This window comes from Pipistrellus kuhlii, unplaced genomic scaffold, assembly GCF_014108245.1.
Source record: "Pipistrellus kuhlii isolate mPipKuh1 unplaced genomic scaffold, mPipKuh1.p scaffold_m20_p_3, whole genome shotgun sequence".
In the NCBI taxonomy this organism is placed as follows: domain Eukaryota; kingdom Metazoa; phylum Chordata; class Mammalia; order Chiroptera; family Vespertilionidae; genus Pipistrellus; species Pipistrellus kuhlii.
This window is the reverse complement of record NW_023425529.1, coordinates 50,707,862-50,729,324: the sequence shown is the minus strand read 5'-3', so window position 1 is coordinate 50,729,324 and position 21,463 is coordinate 50,707,862. Positions and strand designations below refer to the sequence as shown.

The 21,463-nt window shown below is 41.0% G+C and overlaps 1 protein-coding gene across 1 annotated transcript in view; it reads right to left on the bottom strand.

Moving 5' to 3' along the window:
• The window catches only part of SLC16A7 (solute carrier family 16 member 7), a 130,996-nt gene extending 112,220 nt beyond the window's left edge, over positions 1-18,776 (bottom strand). Inside the window, exon 1 of the mRNA XM_045588199.1 lies at positions 18,620-18,776. The gene's annotated coding sequence lies outside the window, so the exon portion shown is untranslated. The remainder of the gene's footprint in view (positions 1-18,619) is intronic.
• Positions 18,777-21,463: the final 2,687 nt, after the last annotated feature.

The following is a 21,463-nucleotide window of genomic DNA, read 5'->3' as shown; positions in this document are numbered from 1 at the left end:
TTGACCTTGGATAATAAATACATGCAGCAATACACAGAAGATGTATTATAGAATTGTACACTTAAAATCTACATAATTGTTGTTATTACCCCCAATAATTTTAATTTTAATAATTTTTAAATGGAAAATTTCTTGCTTTTCCCATCAACTTTCTCATATAAAATACTATTAGTAGATAGTAATAATAACTGATAATATTCCCTCCCCTCATTGTTTGGATAACTTATTAAAGTTAAATGATATTTAAATTGCAATGCACAAATCATATTTTATTGCTGACTATAAAGGAAAGTCCCTCTGCATTTTAAGAGCATTAGGTACTATAGAGCCTTGATAAATACGACATAATGTTTAACTCAACTTCCTCACATTGTGAAACATGTAATATCTTTTTTTAAAATATATTTCTATTGATTACATAATAGGAGAGGGAGATAGAAATATCAATGATGAGAAGAATCATTCATTGGCTGCCTCCTGCATGCTCCACACCGGAGACCGAGCCTGCAATCCAGGCATGTGCCCTGACCAGGAATCAAACCATAACCTCCTGGTTCATAGGTCAACAGCCATAGGTCAACATACCGACTGGGCTGAAACACATAATATATTAATTACATATTTCGAAGTTATCTGTCACTACCAAAAATAACAGGTTTTTAAACGTATGTGTTTAAAGAGACACTCAAAAAGTGTCTCTTCCCCTTTTTGGAATTTCATTGTAGCACCATTTTCAAAGTCTTTATCATTAGGCTATGGCTAAGAGCTAAATTGCTAATAATGAGGGATTTCTCAAGTCTCTTTGAAATGGAATTTAAAGTGGACTTTAACATTGAAAGTTCATATATGAAATTCTGTTATTTTCATAAAGAAATTATTAACATTTTATTTTTAGATACCTTTCTTACTAAGATATAAATGGAGCTGAATGTATCTGTTTAATATAGTATAATCAAGTATTCAAAAAAATAAAATAAAACTATATTCAAATCCCAATTATTTAAACTATACTTCTTGGCCTTACACCAGTCTGCACAAACACAGTTAATAGTTAACATTTAAAAAAAAAAAAAAGATTATGTATGTGTACTAAGGTCAGAATGTTTTTGGTCCCAATGTGAAGGTCTTTGGAAGGTGCTTAGGTCATTGGGGTGGAACTCCCAGGGAAGGGATTAGTGCCTTATATAAAAAAGACCCTGCAGAGCTCCCTAGTTACTTCTGCCAGGCAAGAATACAATGAGAAGTCTACAACCTACAAGAAGGCCTTCATCAAATGGAACCCTAATCTCAGAATTCCAGACTCCACAATGATGAGAAATAAGTCTCTGCTGTTATAGCCAGCCAGTCTGTGGTAACTTTTACGGTAGCATGAGCAGACTACCACAATGCAGGAGAGGGGCTCAATAAAACTTTGCCAACATTTTGTACAACCTTAAGAATTTCTCTTTTATCTTCCTCATAATTTCCCTTTTCTATAAAATGTGTGTGCAAAGAGGGAGGATTTGTTCTTCAACTCTACCTGGAAGAACTACATGGAATGGAGGGTGAAATGTAGATGTTGGAAAGAGAGCTTAGTTATCTAGCCCATCTGAGACATCAGGTGCTGCATTTCCATCCCAAATAAGTGAGAGCAATGTCCATGTTACAGAGATGTTGAGGTTGTCAGATAATGACTTTCAGGAGGTGATGCATATAAAATCCCTAACCATATCTCTTTCCCCTTTTCCAACTCCAAAAACCTGAGTTAAGTCCTTGTGAGAATCCTTAGGACACCGAGAGAACACCAAAAATTTACATATTCAAATTTAGATTTCATAGACCGCAACTCAGTATCTGAGTGTATAGCTAAAGAGACATTAAGTATTATGATACTTCAAGACAAAAGCAAGAGGCCCAATAAAATGTGAAATAATTTAAAATGGCTTATAGACTAAAAACTAAATGGAAAACTCACTCTTAAATGAAGTTATAGACCAAACATGCATAATAATTTTGATCACAAATACTAAAGTAATAATTAGGTTTCTGAGCATTTAAAATACTTTTTTTAAATTAGTGATAGATCCATAGAAGTGTCTCTTCCCTTTTTGGAACATTTTAAAACAAATGTAGGTAATGAACCTAGGTATCTTATTGTGACAGTCACAAATCTATGATATTGGTAAAAATATTTAAGACATAATTAAAATTTGCATGTCCCCTCAATGCAGCATTTTTTTAAAATTAACACGTTATTTAAAAATTAAATATAAAAAAGAAAAATTTTAGATGAGCTTTAGATGTGTAAATCCTCCATGGCAGGCTATTACCTTGTGTAATTAATATTCTCCATGCAGCAGGTTACTCTCCACAGAGATGCTAATATTGCCCACAGGGACAGACTTACATTTTCTTAAACTCCTTGAGGATTTTTCTAAACAGTTACCTTTTCCTATCTACTCATTGTCTCATTATTCTGTCCTATCTATTAGTGATATGTAAATATTTCTACAGTACCTGCTGCTTTTTCAGAAAAATAAGCTCATATTAACTTGCATTGATTCTTCGTTTTCCTTCGGACAAGAGGCCATCCCTTTAGAAAAATGCATTCAGGCACTTTACTGCTATGTTGAAGATAGTACCATGAAATAAGTAACTGGGAACTTCGTGAATAATAGAAACAGGAGGGAACCAAGATGGCGGTACTTGCCGCCTCACAATCTCATCAAAATGATAACTAAAATACAAAACAACCATAATTTAGAACTGCCTGAAAGCTGGCTTAATGGAAGTCCTAAAACTATATAAAATCAATATAAATTTTTATTTATTTCAGAGAAGAAGGGAGAGGGAGGGGGGGGGAGGGATCAATGATGAAAGAGAATCATTGATTGACTGCCTCCTTCATCCCCCACAATGGGGATCAAGCCCAAACCTGGGCATATGCTCTGCCTTGGAATCAAACTATGACTTCCTGCTTCATAGGTCAATGCTCAACTACTGAGACATGCCAGCCAGGCAATCAGGAGGGATATCTAGGCTGCAGAGGTCTCCTATGAGGAGCAAGGAGTTCCAGCCCTACACCAGATCCCTCAAGACAGGGGCAGCGACTTTGGAACTGGGTTATCTGGCATTGGGGCAAGAACTCAGGGGATAGCTTTCTCCCAGACAAAAGTGCTGGCAAAAGTCATTGTTCCTAGGCTGAAACCTCCCACAGAGGCAGGCACCATGTCTGAGTTTCTATCAGCCTGGCTCACACTGGTCGCTCCAACCTGGTGATTTCCTGAGATTCCTGCCTCATCCAATTTGCATTCCCACCCAAGCTGTTTGCAGCAGCTTTTCTATATGAATGGCCTGTCCTAACTCAGGCTTCAGACTTTTCTAAAATCTCTCAAATAAGCAGCAGCTGGTGTCAGCATGCCCCATACCTACCAGTAAGAGGCCCCGAGCTCAGCACTAGCAGCAGCCTGCCTTGCTTCATACCTTGGCCTCTCCTGGACACATCTAAGCCCAACAAAAGTAGCAGGCATCTGTAGCTCACTCAGTAGCACCTGCAGGATGGCCCCAGGCAGGGCACAGGCAGTGGATCACTTTGTTCCTCCCAGTTATTAGCAAAAATTATCAGTGTATGTTCAGTATGCATGCACTATATGAAGGTAGAGACAACATTGGGGGGGGGGGGGTAATATATTCTCTGTCCTCAGCAGAAAATAATCAATTTTGTCCAGTGAGTACATACTCTAGAATAGTGATTTTCCATGTGGACAATATTTTAGTATCACAGATTATAGATAAAACAAAAATATTTCCTTTAAGCAATTCACCAATGAACTCAAATGTCTCAAGGCGAAGAATCACTGTCCTAACCGAAACCGGTTTGGCTCAGTGGCAGAACATCAGTCTGCGGATTGAAAGGTCCCAGGTTTGATTCCGGTCAGGGGCATGCACATTGGTTGTGGGCATGTCCCCGGTAAGGGGTGTGCAAGAGGCAGCTGGTAGATGTTTCTCTCTCATCGACGTTTCTAACTCTCTATCTCTCTCCCTTCCTCTCTGTAAAAAAAATCAATATATTAAAAAAAAAAAAGAAAAAAAAAAGAATCACTGTCTTAGATGAATACTTAAAAAAATACACTCATGGGCAAATGGTTATAATAGTATATGAATTATACACAGTGATATGATTCTTATCCTTCAGCAGATTTTAGTATTTATCTTTGTGTTTGCTTTTGCTTTTGAGTTTTGTGCCACTAAATGGCCATCTGCTCATTTCACTTTAAATACTATCTATCTTTCAGCTCCAAAATACATCTACTTCTTTCATTAAACCCTTGTTCAATTCTTCCATCACATACTAAAGTCTCCCTCTTCTGAAATCCTAGAGCTGGGGTCAGCAAATATTATTCTCCTAAATGCCAGATAGTAAATACTTGAGGCTTTTCGGGCTTAGTTACAACTACTCAATTCTGCCCTACAGCAAGAAAGCAGCCACAGAAAATATTGCAACAAAATGGTGGCTGTATTCCAGAAAAGCTTTATTTGGAAAAGCAGGCAGCTAACAATATGGCCCAAGGGCTATAGTTTGTCAACCTTTATTGTAGAAGATCACTGCTCTCTACCACTTATTTTTGACATTTAATTCTAATCTAGGTTGAGCTTTTAAACAGTGCATACACAGAGTGCATCTCTGAAATTACAATCTCCTCAGGGGGTCAGGAAATATGTCTTATCCTGTCTAATAAAAAGAGAAACATGCAAATTGACCGTACCTCTGCTAAGTCCACAAACCACGCTCATCAGCCAATCAGGAGCAAATATGCAAATTGACCTAACAAATATGCCAGCAGCCACAGAGCTGGAGAGAGCAGGAGGGTGGGACAGCCTCAACTTACTGAATGTTTATTCTCTTATTAATGAATATTAGTCAAATTTTCTCCATTTGAGGTCATATTGTATTTCCCCCCCTTATTATTACCTACCAAGGATATGTCCATGTAGATGCCTGTGGTGATATACTCCATCCCTTGTAGCTGCCTCTTGCTACAGGTAGCTGCCTGTCATGATACTGGGTGCATCTCACAGTAGTGTCAGCCTCTCTCGATAGTGCCTTGATGGGTTGCTATCAGGATAGTAGCTGCCACTGGAGATAGTGCCCACCTGAGAAGCTGCCTCTGGTGATAGTAGCTGCCTGGATTTATTATTCCTCAGTGCCTACTGCTTTCTCCAGCTTCTCTGAGTTTACAGACACAAGGTCCCTCTTTTCTCCAAGCTTCCCAGTTTGGCTCTAGCATCCTCTAAACAAAAAGGAATCCTTACCATTCTGTTGCCTCTATTTTTTTTTAAACATTTCTCAAGCTTCTTCCCCCTGGAATCTCTTAAAGCCCACAGCATCAGTATTTTAAAATACTAATATTAAAAATATACATTGTGGTTAATAGGTTCAAATCCAGATTTCCTTACTGATGAGATATACAATCTTGGGTAAAATACTTAAACTGCTGTGCCCTAATTCTCTCATCTGTAAAATGAGGGTTAAAAGGTTTTGAAGATTAAATTACTTAAAACATGTAACATAACCATGTAAAAGGATGCTTTGTATATTGAAATGTTCAATAAGGCAAGCTAATTTTACTCAAATGTTATCTCTACAGCTTAACATAAAGCTGCTTTCTTTGGTCCAATGTCTTTAAACTCATTTATTATACACATACCAATAACACGACATGTTTGTCATTTTACCTCTTATGCCATTCATCTATAAAGATGGAGAATTTCGGGGTGGGGGCAATGGAAAGATATGTACACATATAATACGTTAATAAAAAAATACAAATAAAAAAGATGGAGAATTTCACTGAGTAGCTAATTTTTAATTGTATCCAAAATTTAAAGTGGTTTCCTTTCTTTCCTTCCTTTCAGTGGTTTACTCATTTATTCATTCGCTATGATGAGGGCCACAAAGATAAGTTTTTTCAGTCCTGAGATAACAGTGGGTCCTTCCATAGATGGCTCTCTCCATACAATTCTATTTCAACACCTCCAACTTCACCAGAAAAGAAATGGTATTGACAGCTAATTGAGTTACAAACAAGAATTAAAACATTTATATTACTGTGTTTCCCCGAAAATAAGACATCCTCAAAAATAAGACCTGGCGCATGGAACAATAAGACATCCCCTGAAAATAAGATCTAGCGCATCTTTGGGAGCAAAAATTAATATAAGACACTGTTTTATTTTTGGGGAAACAAGGTAATGAATAACACTTTTCACCCTTGAACTATTCTGTACATTCCTTCACTTATCTAAACTTGAATGCCTCTGAAATCTTAGTTGCCTTAAAAAAGAAAAAGGAAAAAAGCTTAACCAGGTCATGCAAAGAATATGTAGAAAAATAGAATATTAAATTAACAGAGAAACCATAAACATGTGATCTGTCACCACAAACATACAGGCTGTCAATCAACCCAAAAAGGGATTTATTTTTTGGCCCCAGGAAGCTGAGTAAGGGCCCTACGTAGAAGCAATAGAATTGAGTAACAACTGTAACTGGGTTCGACAGACTGCTTCATTGTGTATACTTAAAGCACACAATAGATTATTGTTTATTGAAGATGCTGAAGAAATAATATATAAAAGTAAAATAGATGTCCTCTATGTTCCCTGAAATTCCATAATTAACCAAAGTGCTAAGTGATATGTAAATATGAATTCGTTATTATTGTTAACATCCCGAAATTTGTAGTATCTGAAGAAACTGAAGGCTTATACAATTGCAACTTATGATAAAATGGCTAAAACAAATAAGAGATTACAAATGCAATGTTACTGAAATCTTAGAAAAGATTCTTCAGGCTACTCAGGGGCTTCAGAGAAAATCTGAAGGTGGTGTTTAAACTCAGCTTGAAGATGAGATTAAAGTGAAATTTGGAAATAGCAATAAGTTAAGAGCATTTTAAGATGAAAGAACAGCATGACCAAAGTTACAGTGGCAAGTGAAGGAGGCACAGGGGACAGTTCAGTTTGATGTCAGTGGGAGATGAGGCTGAAAAAGCTTTCTGCAGTAACAAGGACTGAAATGTTACACCTTAGACTGAGGTAAGGGGAGTCACCAAAGTGTTGTTTACAAGTAAGTAAGAGAGGAGTCCTTCAGTGAGAGTATCTGGTGGCGCGGAAGAATTAGCTTGTACAGTGAGAGACTAGAAATGAGACCATCTGCTAAGAGACTACAGCATGACTCTGGGAAGTACGTCAAAAGTGCCTGACTCTGTGGCAGCATCAGAAAAAAGGACACTCTGAATATGCAAATGTCAGGTCTTAGCAACTGACTGAGTCACAAGGCCAGGGGAGAGGGTTTTAAAAGCTTCCAGACTAGAATGCTGTAAAATAATAGGACCAATAAAAGCAAAGGAAGCTGCAGAAAGAAGGAAGACACAGAAAGTTCAGAAGAAACCACCAGGCATTGGTGGTGCTAGCCACAGGAAAGGGGAGCGGTCCAGCAAGGCATTTGGAAAGGTCAGCCTGGAGACTATGTGAAGGTCAAGCCTGAAGATAATGGGTGGGGAGTTATTCCTACTGAGGTGAAAGCCAAGGCGAAGAGAGGGTGAGTTTTGCCAATCGACTGATTATAAACAGAAGCAATTCTCAAAACATCAATGGAGGAACACATACCTCAGTGAGTAGGAGGTAAAAGGAGAGCCAAACAAGCGGCCAATGAGCAGTCAGCGAAGTAAGAGAACAGAGGGCAAGGAAGCCAAAAGGAGGCTGAGAGGCAGCAGGTGTCAATGTTGCCAAAAGCTGTTATTAGTTAAAGCTAATAAAGGTTTTCTTGGCTGGTGTGGCTCAGTGGTTAGAATGTCCACCCAGCCAGTCAAGGGCACATACCTGGGTTGCAGGTTCAATCCCTGGCCTCCATAGGGGTGCACGCAGGAGCCAAACAGTCAATGTGTCTCTCACACATTAACATCTTTATCTCTCTCCCCAACCCCTTACATCTATCCTTCCCTCCCTCCCACTGTCTCTGAAAAAAATCAATGGAAAAAAAATTGTCCTCAAGTGAGGATTAACAAAAACTAAAAAAATAAAGCAAATGAAGATTTGGAGCCTCTGATTATTAAATGTCAATAATTACATATAGCTTATGAGAAAAATCTTATTGCTTCAAATCAAAGTAGTTTCACAAGAAATTATTATATTTTAATATATTTTTATTGACTTAAGAGAGGAAGAGAGAGGGAGAGAGAGTCATTGATCTGCTGCCCCCTCCATTCCCCCACACTGGGAATGGAGCCTGCAACCCAGCATATGCCCTGACCGGGATAATGCCATGACCTCCTGGTTCATAGGTTGATGCACAACCACTGAGACATACCAGCTGGGTGAAATTATTATTATTTTTTATTGTCTTTTGAAGATAAAGCAAAATGATTTCTTCTTTGAAGATACTCTGATCTCAAGGATAATTTCCTTAAAACATTCTCAATTTTTATCCTATTGGACAATAGATAGTATTAGTCTTCCAAGGGGTATATTTAAATGTGGTGGCAATTCAGGTAATTACAATGACTTGAGAGGAAACTGGGGGCAAAAGCAGGACAGAGGCCATAGACACCAAATGTCATCTAATGAAAGTCATGCATTTCCACTCAAGGAAGAGGTGTCTACCCAAAACACCAATAGTGTCACCTGTTAAGAACACTGTCCCACACTGCTGTTTATCACTAAATTTTTCTGTGACATATTTGAGAAGAACTGATAGAATTTCAGATGCTGAAATTTTGGTGAAGTGATTTTAAAATAAGGTAAGCATCATTAATATAGTTCATCCCTTAGAAGTTTTTCAAGCAAACATATGTCTTTTAGTTTTACTGTTTACTTCTATCTAATCTAGTTCCAAAGGAAATAGATCTTTAAGTAAATTACTTAGCAGGGCAAAATAAATAAATAAACAAACAAACAAACAAACAAACAATAAATATTCCACACGTTAACTCTAATCAGAAATCTGAGTAGGGGTATAGATGATTAAGGTACATTTCATTGTGTTATTAGGTGAGAAAACAGCCAATGTTTGCAATAAAATGTTTTCTTAAAAATGCCAATGTTTGCCGGGACGGGTTTGGCTCAGTGGATAGAGCGTCGGCCTGTGGACTGAAAGGTCCTGGGTTCGATTCCAGGCAAGGGGATGTGCAAGAGGCAGCTGATCGATAACTCTCTCTCATCAATGTTTCTAACTCTCTATCCCTCTCTCTTTCTCTCTGTAGAAAATCAATAAAAATATATATATTTTAAAAATGCCAGTGTTTTATACAGATCTTTAAACAATTGCATTCTCTTGCATTCACCACTCATATTAAACATTTCAACTGAAAATTGCTGTGTTAATGCTTAATATTACCAAGAATACATCGGCAGTTCAGATAATTGAAGAACATAGACAATTTTTATGGAACTATTCTAAAACTTTTAACACAAATATCTTTACACTAGCATCTTGTAGCTGTCATTCAAATGCTCTGCAAAAGTTTTATTAACCCATTTAGGGTTCAATAAATTTTAATCAGAACATTTGGAAGACAGTTTTAGTATTAGGATAGGAAAATCATTTTCCAAAATATCACTTATTAAACTGATATTTATGAATAACATTGATATTTATGAATATATCTGGAACAACCAAGCACCCAATGGTCCACTCCAAGGTGAACTAGTTTTATTATAGCCAAGTTCAATTTGTTTAACTTGTGGTTAATTTTTTCCAGTATTCTTGATTATTACAGTTTATACTTACACACACATAACCTCTCTTATTTACTAACTACTAAATATGTGTGATAAAGGTTATATCTTCCTCTAGACCAGTGGTTTTCATCCTTTCTAATGTCATGACCCTTTAATACAGTTCCTCATGTTGTGGTGACCCCCAGCCATAAAATTATTTTTGTTGCTACTTCATAACTGTAAATTTGCTACTGTTAATGAATCGTAATGTAAATATCTGTGTTTTCCCATGGTCTTAGGCTCTATAGGTCGACCCACAGGTTGAGAACCGCTAGCAGGGTCACCTGAGACCATTGAAAAACAAACATATTTACAATTCATAACAATAGCAAAATTACAGTTACGAAGTAGCAGAAAAATATTTTATGGTTGGGAGTCACCACAACATGAGAAACTGTACTAAAGGGTCAAGGCATTAGGAAGGTTGAGAACCACTGCTCTAGACAAAGGACCATAGGAAGTTATTCTCTCATATTATGATTGTAAGCAGCAAGTAGAGTAGGCACTGGGGTTCACCAATTAAGGGACCAATTGGGAAAAATAAGCTTTCTCTATATGCTTCTCTAGAAGTTTAAAAAAAAAAAAAAAAGTTCTATTACTTACTAAGACTTAGTATGCGGTTGTTTCCTAACACATTTCCTAATAGCTTTGATCCAAATACTGTGGAGAAAGCCTCTGACAAACCAGGATGACCTCTCAGACAATGAATCCATTCAGTGAGTTATTATACAATCCAACACTGTAGTCCCATCTAATGGGAAACTTGCATTTCAAAAAGTTCCCAAAAAATCTGTTTAGAAGAATAAGCCAGAGATCCTTGTAACAAGCTAACAGACATAAGGCCAAATATTGAATAAGTATCATGTATTTAGTTATGTCTATGCATATATACGCTCCGCACAATGCTACTACTAAGTATTTTACGGGCATCATGTTTAATCTATACAAACAACACATGAAATTGATTATGGTCCTCTTTTTACACTTGAAGAAACCAGAGAAGCTTAGCAACTTGCACTAGAACTTACACTAGCTAGTAAGTGGCAGAACCAGACCTCAGAACCCTCTGCCCTGCCTGCCACAGACCTTTGTCCCACATGGGCTCCCAGATGAAACACACATGGCCTCTACTCTCAAGGACCATATCACTAGAAATAGATAAGAGATAGAACATCTACCTAAATGATAATGAATCCAGATAAAATATATTAACTAGCCTAAGAGAAGTCCAGATCAAGTTTCAAGGCAGTTCAGAGGTACACAGATTTCTTGAAAATAACAAGACCTGGAGCAAATTTTTTCTGTGAGATGGATTGTAGGGGAAGGAGGGGCAGAGGTGTTAAAGGGCCATATAGGAGCATAACTAGTATTATTGCATGCCATTTTCTTTGTCAGGTAGAATAGAAGACACCTTACATTTGTTATCTTCTTTGTTCAGAAAAACCATGAAAGTGCAGAAACCGGTTTGGCTCAGTGGATAGAACGTCAGACTGCGGACTGAAAGGTCCCAGGTTCGATTCCGGTCAAGGGTATGTACCTTGGTTGCTGGCACATCCCCTGTGGGGAGTGTGCAAGAGGCAGCTGATCAATGATTCTCTCTCATCGATGTTTCTAACTCTCTATCCTTCTCTCCTCTTCTCTGTAAAAAATCAATAAAATATATATTGAAAAAAAAAAAACCATGAAAGTATTACTCCACATTACATAAAACTAAGTCAACCAGTGGGTCAATGGAAATTTGAACACAGACATCCTCAGTTTCATCCAAGGCAGAAGCTGTAATACTTAGTGATTAAAATCAGGCTGCCCCAGTGTTTGCCCCAACTCAGCCACTTAGTAGCTATGTTATTTGAACAAGTTACTCAACTCTCTGTGGCTAAATTCCTCTTCTGTAAATGAGGATATTTACAGAACAACTTCACTGGGTGGTTAAAGGGATAAAAGGAGTTAATGATATACAGAAAGTGGCAACACCAGGCCATTACTATACTCTTCTTTGATTCTTAGAGAGAATGGATTGGTCTGTCCAAAGTCTGGAAGATATTGAAGCTCAGTCTTGTTAGTCAGACCCCCAGAGCAAGGACAATGGGCCAGGTACAGAAACTCACCATGTCAGAAAGCTCTGGATACCTAGCAAGGGGCAAAACTGAGAAAACAAGAACCTCATCCTCAAAGTAACCTATCCTCCCCGTGCATGTCTGATCAGGTGATTTAGACCCCCTTACCTTTTCCTCCCTAAAGATAACATCTAGGCCTCAGATGTATTTTGGCTACAGGCTTAGAAAAGCAGCAGAGCCAGACAAGTGACCATAACATATAAACATTAGTTTTACCTAGATTCATACAAGATTTATAATATAATATTTTTGTTAAGTATATTTGACAACCTTCCCAAAGTTTAAAATTCCAAATTCCCTTTTAAAAAAATATATGTTTATTGCCCTAGCCCATTTGCTCAATAGTGTTGCATCTGCCTTCAGACCAAAGAATCCCGGGTCGGATTCTGGTCAAGGGCACGGATCTTGGTTGCAGGCTCCTCCCCAGCCTGGGCCCTGGTTGGGGCTTGTGCACAAGGCAACCAGTTGATGAGTTTCTCTCACATTGATGTTTCTGTCTTTTCCTCTCTCTTATACTCTCCCTAAAAATCAATGGAAAAATATACTTGGGTGAGGATTAACCAAAAGAAAAAAGTGTGTGTGTGTGTGTGTGTGTGTGTGTGTGTGTGTGTGTGTGTTGATTGGTTTTTAGAGAGAAAGGGCTAGAGGATCATAAACATTGATGAGAAATGTATCTAATGTCATCGATCACATCATCTATCAGCTGCCTCCTGCACGCCTTCTACCGGGAATCAAAGCCTGAAACTCGGGCATGTGCTCTGATCAGGAATGGAACTGTGACCTCTTGGTTCCTGGGTCAAAGGCTCAGCCACTGAACCACATCAGCAAGGCTCAAAATATATATGAGAAATGACTTTTAGTTATTCCACCAGGCCCTGAAATACCTCAAGAATTCATTTTTTCCCCTAAGTTGTTAAATTAATTAGGCCTACTTAATGTGCTTGAAAAATTACATGGGAAGCTTTGCCAAATAAGAATATACCATATTTTTCCCCCCAGAAGTGGGGGGAAAAAGTCCCTGTGTCTTATGGTCCAAATATAGCCTACACATATACTTTTAAAAAAAAGTTTTTTTACTTGCCCGGCTCTGTGTGGTCTCTGTGTGCTTGCCCGGCTCTAAAATGGTTCTAAATGCTGCTGTTTACTTTACAGGGTTGATTACATGTGTTTATGACTGTGATGTTGGGTTTTAATGCACATAACATATTTTAGGACACTATTTGTTTCAGAATCTATTTTTCTTCATTTCCCTTCTCTAAAAACTGGTGCGTCTTATGGTCCGGAGCGTCTTATGGTCCGAAAAATACGGTACATATATTTTTCTTAAAACGGATATTCTAGAAATCTCAGTCTACTCTAGGAAGGAACTTGCAAAGATTCAGAGCCAAGTTCAAACAGGAAATTCTCAGGAGTAACAGGTATCCTGTCAGTGATGAGCCTAGAATAACAGTTCCCTGTGGGAGTCATCTGGCAGTAATACTCCAGATGTTTATAATCCGCACATTGGGTGTTTATGAATTGTTTCCTGTGCTCAAAACACACTTCCAATAAGCCATGTGCAATGTTTTAAAATCTTGCACATTGTTTGTTCTTTATACATATTTTAAAACTCTGCATTGAATCTCAAAATATAGGCTTTATTATTCTTTCATGTCATTTCATAGTAATTATTATTTACCAAAAAATTGTCATCTTGAAATGTTATACCTTACAGAAAAACAAGATTCTTTGTCAATTGTTTTATGGTAAAGTCTATAATCACATTAAATATGTTAGTTAAGTCTTTGGAAATATTCATAAGAACTTTAACTCTAAATTACAGCTTTCTAAACAGGTCTTCTCTTCAAAGTGAAAATTTATAGGACTCTAAATAAAAACTGAAAACATAAAATACTGACTAGTAATCAGGACAAACAAAATATCTGTTATATGAAAATCATTCTGTCCTCCAAATATAAGAAAGCTTGTTTTTATTTCCCTAGAACAGTTTGATAAATTATACCTTCATAAGCAATATGGAAGCTTTTATAGTTTTCTCCCTACCTGATCTCTCCAGAATTTGGCAATTATTAATGAGTGAATCATGGCAATAGGTTTCTTTGCATGAATTCAGCAAGACCAGTTTCCAATTGTAGTTTTATTAACCAAGATTTTGACTGGGATGTCATGTCTGAAAGAGATATACCTGACTCTGGGTGTCACTAGAAAGCCTTAAGAAGCCTTTTTTTTTTTAATTTTTTAAAATATATTTTATTGATTTTTCACAGAGAGGAAGAGAGAGAGATAGAGAGCTAGAAACATCAATGAGAGAGAAACATCAACCAGCTGCCTCCTACACACCCCCTACCGGGGATGTGCCTGCAACCAACGTACTTGCCCCTGACCGGAATCGAACCTGGGACCTTCCAGTCCACAGATGCTCTACCACTAAGCCAAACCGGTTTTGGCCTTAAGAAGCCTCTTGAAGAAAGCTTGGCACCTTGCGGTTCATGGTAGTTTTTCCAGGTAAGGAACAAAGGTTACTTCCTGAGAGATGGCAAAGAGGGAACCTCAAGACATCATTGGGGACCTCAAGAACTTGAAGAATTCACCCATCTACAAGTACTGCAGGAAAATCTGATGGCAACAAGGAGGCTCAGCTTCTTTGCACTGAGGGTCTAATTACAGCTCAATCATGAGATCCCAGCAAAGCAGGTTTTTAAAAGCCTATGTAATCAATTGCTATTCTTACTGTGTTCATGCAATCAGACCAAATTGTAACCAAACAATATAGTAAATAAATTAGTCTTAAGTTGGCTCTTTGTTTTTTTTTTTTGTTTTTTTAAAAATGTTTTTATTGATTTTTTACAGAGAGAAAGGGAAAGAGATAGAGAGCTAGAAACGTCGATGAGAGAGAAACACCAACCAGCTGCCTCTTGCACACCCACAACCAACGTACATGCCCCTGACCGGAATGGAACTGGGACCTTTAAGTCCGCAGACCGAGGCTCTACCACTGAGCCAAACCGGTTTCGGCAAGTTGGCTCTTTAATAAAAATGAGGGTGAATTTAAGGTTAAAAGTGTGTTTCAATAGATTCTATAGTACACAGTTATAAATATTAAGCTCAAAGCTTAATTTTTCACCTATGAATTAAACTAGATCCTGATTTCATCTTAAATATTTGGCTACAACCCTCCAAGCTAATATTTCTTTCCTTTCACCAGACCCTTTTCATAATTCTCGTCATTCTAGCTTTTGTCCCAGTAACACAAAAATTTATAAAACAGTTTCTCTCCACCAGTTACAAGCCTTATAGTCGGAAAATACCACCCCTCCTTTTGTACCCAGACCTCACTGTCCCTCTGACAAAGCGCAAGGATTTTTGTCTCTGAGGGAAAACATCACCCCCTTTCAGCAGGAAGCCATTACAGAAAAGACCCTATGCCCCTTTCTCTGAAAGAATTCGACACCAAGGCCGGGACTGGTTTGGCTCAGTGGATAGAGCGTCGGCCTGCGGACTGAAAGGTCCCTGGTTCAATTCCGGTCAAGGGCATGTACCTTGGTTGCGGGTACATCCCCAGTAGGGTGTGTGCAAGAGGCAGCTGATCGATGATTCTCTCTCATCGATGTTTCTAACTCTCTATCTCTCTCTCTTCCTCCTGTGAAAAATCAATAAAATATATTTTTTTAAAAAAAGAATTCAACACCAAAAATCCTTGAGGGGGAAAATGTTAGATCCCCAGATCAAAGACAACCTGGTAAGTACAGAAACTCACCAGGGCAGAAAGCTCTGGATGCCTAGCAAGGGGGCAAAACTGGAAAAATAAGAACTTCACTACCAGAGTAATCTATCCACCCCTAGCACATTGCTAGTCAGGTGGTTTAGTCACCCTGACCCTTTCCTCCCTAAAGATAACATTTAGATGCCCCTGTATTTCAACTCCAGACCCAGAAAAGCAGCAAAGCCAGACAAGTGACACCGTGGCTGCCTCAGGGCCAGCTCAGCCCCCAGACCTACTGAAGACAAGAGTTTCTCACCAGCGACTGCATATAAGGGTGAAACTCCAGCTTCTGGGTGCTGCCATCGTCCACCCAATGTCCCCTTGACTCCGTGCTGTGCAGCCCTTCCTTTGGATATTCCATCCCCAACGCCCTTTTCCCTAAATAAATTCAATTTTTCTTTATCCACTATCTAAATGGCTATTTAGCCTGCCAGCTAAATAGCTAGAAGATAATCTTCCATATCTGTTACACAAGGTCACTATCAATGATTAAAAAAAAAAAAAAAAAAAAAAAAAAAAAAATGTGGTTGAATATACAGGTTCCTAAGGCAATATATACACTTCTCAAATTTGACTATTAGCAGATTTTACAAACATTTCTTAGACTGCTATGTTCCTTTCAAGTTATTTGGAATAATTGTTTGTTCCGCTGAGAAGAAAATTGGCTGAAAGCGAAGAGGGTAGGGGGAAGATACATTGGGTGACTAGATATGAATTTTTTTAGAGTAGAATTCCAATCTTATTCATCTTGGTAACCACAGGTTAGTGTCTAGAATGGTTTTAGGGGTTTTAAAATGGCCAGTCTCTAGTTAGGTGTTTTCCATACACTTTGTTTCTCACAATAGCACTTCATGATTGGTGCCCACAATCCCATTTTCTGGAAATAAGAAAACCTGAGGATGAGATTATTAAATAATTACAACCTTACCAAATGCAGAACTGAGCCTGAGATCTAGGTCTAACTCTAAAGTTAGTTACCTTTTTCCATGTGAATGTTATAAAAAAAAAAAAAAAAAGTTTTTTGAACAAATATAGAACTAAAAACAAATGTAGGTTACTTCCTTTTTATTTCAGACCCATGCTCCAAAAATATAACTCTGTATAAGGCATATTTCTTTAGGTCACTTTGCTGTCCTTCCCTCCAGGAAGGTTCAAGGCCAAAAAAACATAAGCCAGGTAATATACAAGTGTAAATGCCTGTCTAGAAATAAATCTAACAATTACAGGAAGATGCGCTAACTGGACACTGGGAAATGAAATGTTAAAATTTCAGATTACTCACCACTATTAAAACACTCCCTGGAGGAAAAGAAGCAAAACTTAATTGCAAACTGTTGGTTTGAAGTTTGGAAAAAGAAAAAAAAAAGTTTTTGAGTTCATGAGTAGTATACAAAACACTGAATTGTTTAAGGTAATAATGTTTCCCTTTCACTGAGACCATTTGATTCAATTTCCTGCTCCCTTAAGACTCCTTTAAATGCAAAGTCAGAAGCAGAAAGCAGAGCTGGGCTGCTTCCATTCACCAAGGTTAAATAAGAGTCACCTTGCTCAGACCTCTGCCAGCCACCACCCAGCTCAGATTTTTTCAGCCACACTCCCCCAAAGGCAAACTTGGGTACTTGTGGTTCCCATGACACAGCACATAGCTGCAGGCCTTCTGGAGCTTTGTTTGGGTTGAGCCACAAAGCACAGGATGGATGCCCGGAATGGACATCCAGCGCCCACTGCTTCCTCTAGCCCAAATCTTTTTTACATCATTCTCATTATCGATCGCTATTTTATCCCTCTGATGCGTCTCTTATTAGACCCAGGAAGAGAGATGAAATACTAGCTTTCCCCCTTTCACCAGCCCGCTCTCATGCAACTCAGCCCTCTCGGCGCTACTTCTGCAAAAGTGTGGCGAGACACTTGTAGAGAAACCACGCCTCATTCACTCCTCTCGCGTGCGGGGTGTGTCTGTGTGTGATGTGAATGCACTTGGCAGAGACCCTCGCCAGTCCTACCAGGAAAAGGGCCCTAGCTCACAAACCGCCCTGGCCAAACCAGTCTGCAATCGCTTTGGCGGAAGTTAAGGGAGAAAAGCGGGTGTGGAGAGCAGCCGCGGGGCAGCATCCGCCCCGAGGAGGCGGTTCGCCCTGGAGCCGCCCGCCGGCCTCCCGCGCTACCTGGCCCGGTGCCCCCGGCGTGGCGCAGGAGCTTAGGACACCCAGGGGGAGCCGGAGGGGCAGCCTCTCCCAAAGCCACGGTCCCCTCCTGCCAGAGCGCAAGCCAGGACAGCACACACCTTTCCGTCCGCCTCCTACCCCACCCAGAGACCTGGGGACCTCAAAAAAAAGGGAGGAAGACGACCTCCCTGGTGATACTCGGTCCCCTCCCAGCCTCTCCGAGCCCAGATCTGTCTGCTAACAGAGAAGACGGTCCCTACACACCAGGACCTCCAGCCCTCTCCTCGCCCCCACCCTGGGGTGCAGCAACCAGGCCGCCCCGGAGGCTCCCGGGCCCCGGGGAAGGATGCTGATGAGAAGGGCGGGATGCTGGGGACACGCCGGACGGCAGGGAACCAGCCCCGGGAGACTCCTTGGGCCAAGAGGAAGTGGGGGAATCCCGCTCCGCAAGGGTCTCCGAGCAAAAGTTCAGAGCGTGGGCAACTCCTGGCAGGAAGCGCGCGGGCGTGCGGGGAGCTCCTTTCCCGGGGACCCCTCCGAGCCGCGTCCTCCTCGCGCGCGCCCCGAGCCCGCACGCCCCGCTCCGGAGGCAGCTCTGGGGGTGCTTGTTTCTGTCTCTATAAGGGGGCGCACCGGCACGCTGCGTCCGGCGTGTGTGTCACCGGCGGGGCCAGAAGTTTTCTGCAACCCGCGTGCGGCTCCGGGACGGCGGGGTGCAGCCGCGCGCTCGCCCGCCCGCCTACCCGCGGCGCCCGCCCCTCTCCTCCTCCCCATCTCCCCCTCCACCCCCCCCCCCCGGCTCCCGGCGAGTGCCTTACCTGGCCCTGGCACCGGTGGGCACGGCAGCTCCCGCTCCCTCCCAGCCGCAGCAGGATCGCCTCGCAGTCACCGGGCGAGTGCCATTATTTATTTATTTCGGTCCCCTGACGTGTCCTCGCCCCGCCGCAGCCAGAGGTGGAGGAGGAGGAGGAGGAGGAGGAGGAGGAGGCGGGGAGGGGAGGCGCGGCGGCGGAGCGCCCTCGTGGGTGCCCCAGAGCGGGCCCTGCGGGGAGGGAGGGCAGGAGGGAGGGAAGAGGGAGGGGAGGGGAGGGAGCCGTGGGGAACCCGGGCTAGCGCCATCCTCCCTGCAGGAACCCGCCCGGCCGCCGGAGGGGACAGACCGCCGCCCTGTGACTCAAGGAGCACTGAGCATGCTCCCAGCGATTGTCGACGCGGGAGACACTTTCTCCGCGGCCCGGGGCACTCCACTTCAGGTTTTAGTGCTGGCCCAGAGGGGAAGCCGAAAGTCTGGTGGAGGGAAGGGTTGTTCCAGCTTGGTCCCAGCGCGCTCTCAGGTGTGCCGTTCTGTGCAGGCGGCCGGGACTTGTGCCACGTACCGCACAGAAGAGCCCTCCCAGGGAGAAGAGCCTGGCAGAGAGCAGGGCGACTAGGGGGTTCTCTTTGTGAGTTGGGATTGTTTGTTTGTTTGTTTGTTTGGGGGGAGGGGGCGCAGAGGTTGGGTACTTTTATTTTTATTTTTTTTTATTTTTTAAATATATTTTATTGATTTTTTTTTTTTTTTCAGAGAGAAAGAGAGCGGGCTAGAGAGTCAGAAACATCAATGAGAGAATCGGCTGCCTCCTGCACCCCCCACTGGGGATGCGCCACAACCAAGGCACATGCCCTTGACCTGAATTGAACCCAGGACCATTCAGTCTGCAGGCAGATGCTCTACCCACTGAGCCAAACCGGTTTCTGCTTGGGTCCTTTTAGGATGAAGGCATAGGGGTTTGGTGGGGAGGGACAGGGAAGAGATGGCTTTGGTGGAGATCAGGCTTACCAACCAAATCACGCCAAAGGGAAAAATAAAATGGAAGGAAGATTGTAGAAAATAGCACAAGAACTTGAATATACGTAAGAAATGAAAGACAACCACTTGTCAATAATTCCTTTTAGTTTCTCAAATGATTTAATTCTTCAAAGGATAATGGTTTGGTGTCTTCTGCCTTCCTCCCCACCCTTTTCCCCCTGTTTCTTGGGGAAATTGGAAAGAGGACAGACTGGAAAGGAACATTTAGCTTGAGGTTTTTTTTAATGCATGGAAGATGGAATTACTACTTAGAGGAAAAGAAACTGTCCAGAAGAATAAACTCAGGCTTAGATTTGAGGATTCATACTGCAGTTTTGCTGTCAATTTAACGGATTTCACCTCTCATTCTTGCCTTTCAAGAATGAAAGATAAAATGTTATTAATCCTAGATAATATAACTTCCAGAAACTTTTCTTGTTAATATTAGATCTTGACATCCTTTATGAGAAGCCAAGATAAGTTAGCTAAAATAATTAGAACTCTGATGCCCAAAAGACAAAGAATCAAAATGGCAATATAGTTAAAAAGAAAATTTCATGTATTTATTAAATGTGTGGCGATTCAGATCAAGTCACCCCAACATGTCCCTCTGTGCTATAGAAACTATTCTGAGCCCAGCCGATGTTGCTCGGTGGTTGAGCATTGACCTATGAACCAAGAGGTCACAGTTCGATTCCCATTAGGGCACATGCCTGGGTTGCAGGCTTGATCTCCAATAGAGGGCATGCAGGAGGCAGCAGATCCATGATTCTCATCGACATTTCTTTCTCCCTCTCTAACATAAAAAATAAATGAAAAAGACATATATTAAAAAAAAAACTTTTGAGCTAAAGGCAATTTTAGTCACAGGCTCAAGAAACTCTTGCCCCTAACTTAACTAGCTGGAATAACATGAATTAGAGCCTTTCCCATAGTGATTATTAGAGATAGCCTCTTTTTAAAAAATATATATTTTATTGATTTTTTACAGAGAGGAAGGGAGAGGGATAGAGAATTAGAAACATTGATGAGAGAATCATCAATCAGCTGCCTCCTGCACACCCCCCACTGGGGATGTGCCTGCAACCTATGTACATGCCCTTGACGAGAATCTAATCCTGGACCTTTCAGTCAGAAGGCTAATACTGTACCCACTGAGCCAAACCGGTTTTGGCTAGAGATAGCCTCTTTTAACCTAGCTTTAGGGCAGAATATATTGCTATTTACTAAACCCCTGTTCTTATCAGCCTGCAATGACACTTTGAAACCCCCTGTGGTGTATTATCTCATCCCTCATTCAGGATGTCTTATATACCTGTGTCCCCCTTTTTACCCCTTCCCCCACAAGGATGTATCCCCCAACTTCTAAGGGGCCCCATGAGACTTGCAACCAGGGAAGAAATGGCAGCTGCAGCTCGTCCCTGGCTCAGCCCCAGAACCTGTCTCCAAGCCCCCCTTCCTCTGACTCCCCAGGGAGCTAAAGCAGCTTGACCATTTCTGTCTCTCTAAAAATCTGAGAAGAACCCAGGTCCTAGCAGGTAACCCCAATCAGTAACAAGGTTAGCACATGACCCCTCCTCAACTACACTAATCTGGCTCAAGTGTATTTGATACTAACACCAGGCAGAAGACCCTGGGTAGAGGAAGTTCCTTCCTGCACACAAGGGCTTGTCATTGTCAGGCACTGTTCTAAGCACTTAGGTGGATTTCCTCAATTAATACAATAACTGCAGCAGATTACTCACATTTACAAATTTGAAGACAAGTTAAGTCACTGGGCTAGATTCAAGTTGCCTCACTTCTGCCATAGCTAGTCTATAAGCTAGGACAAAAC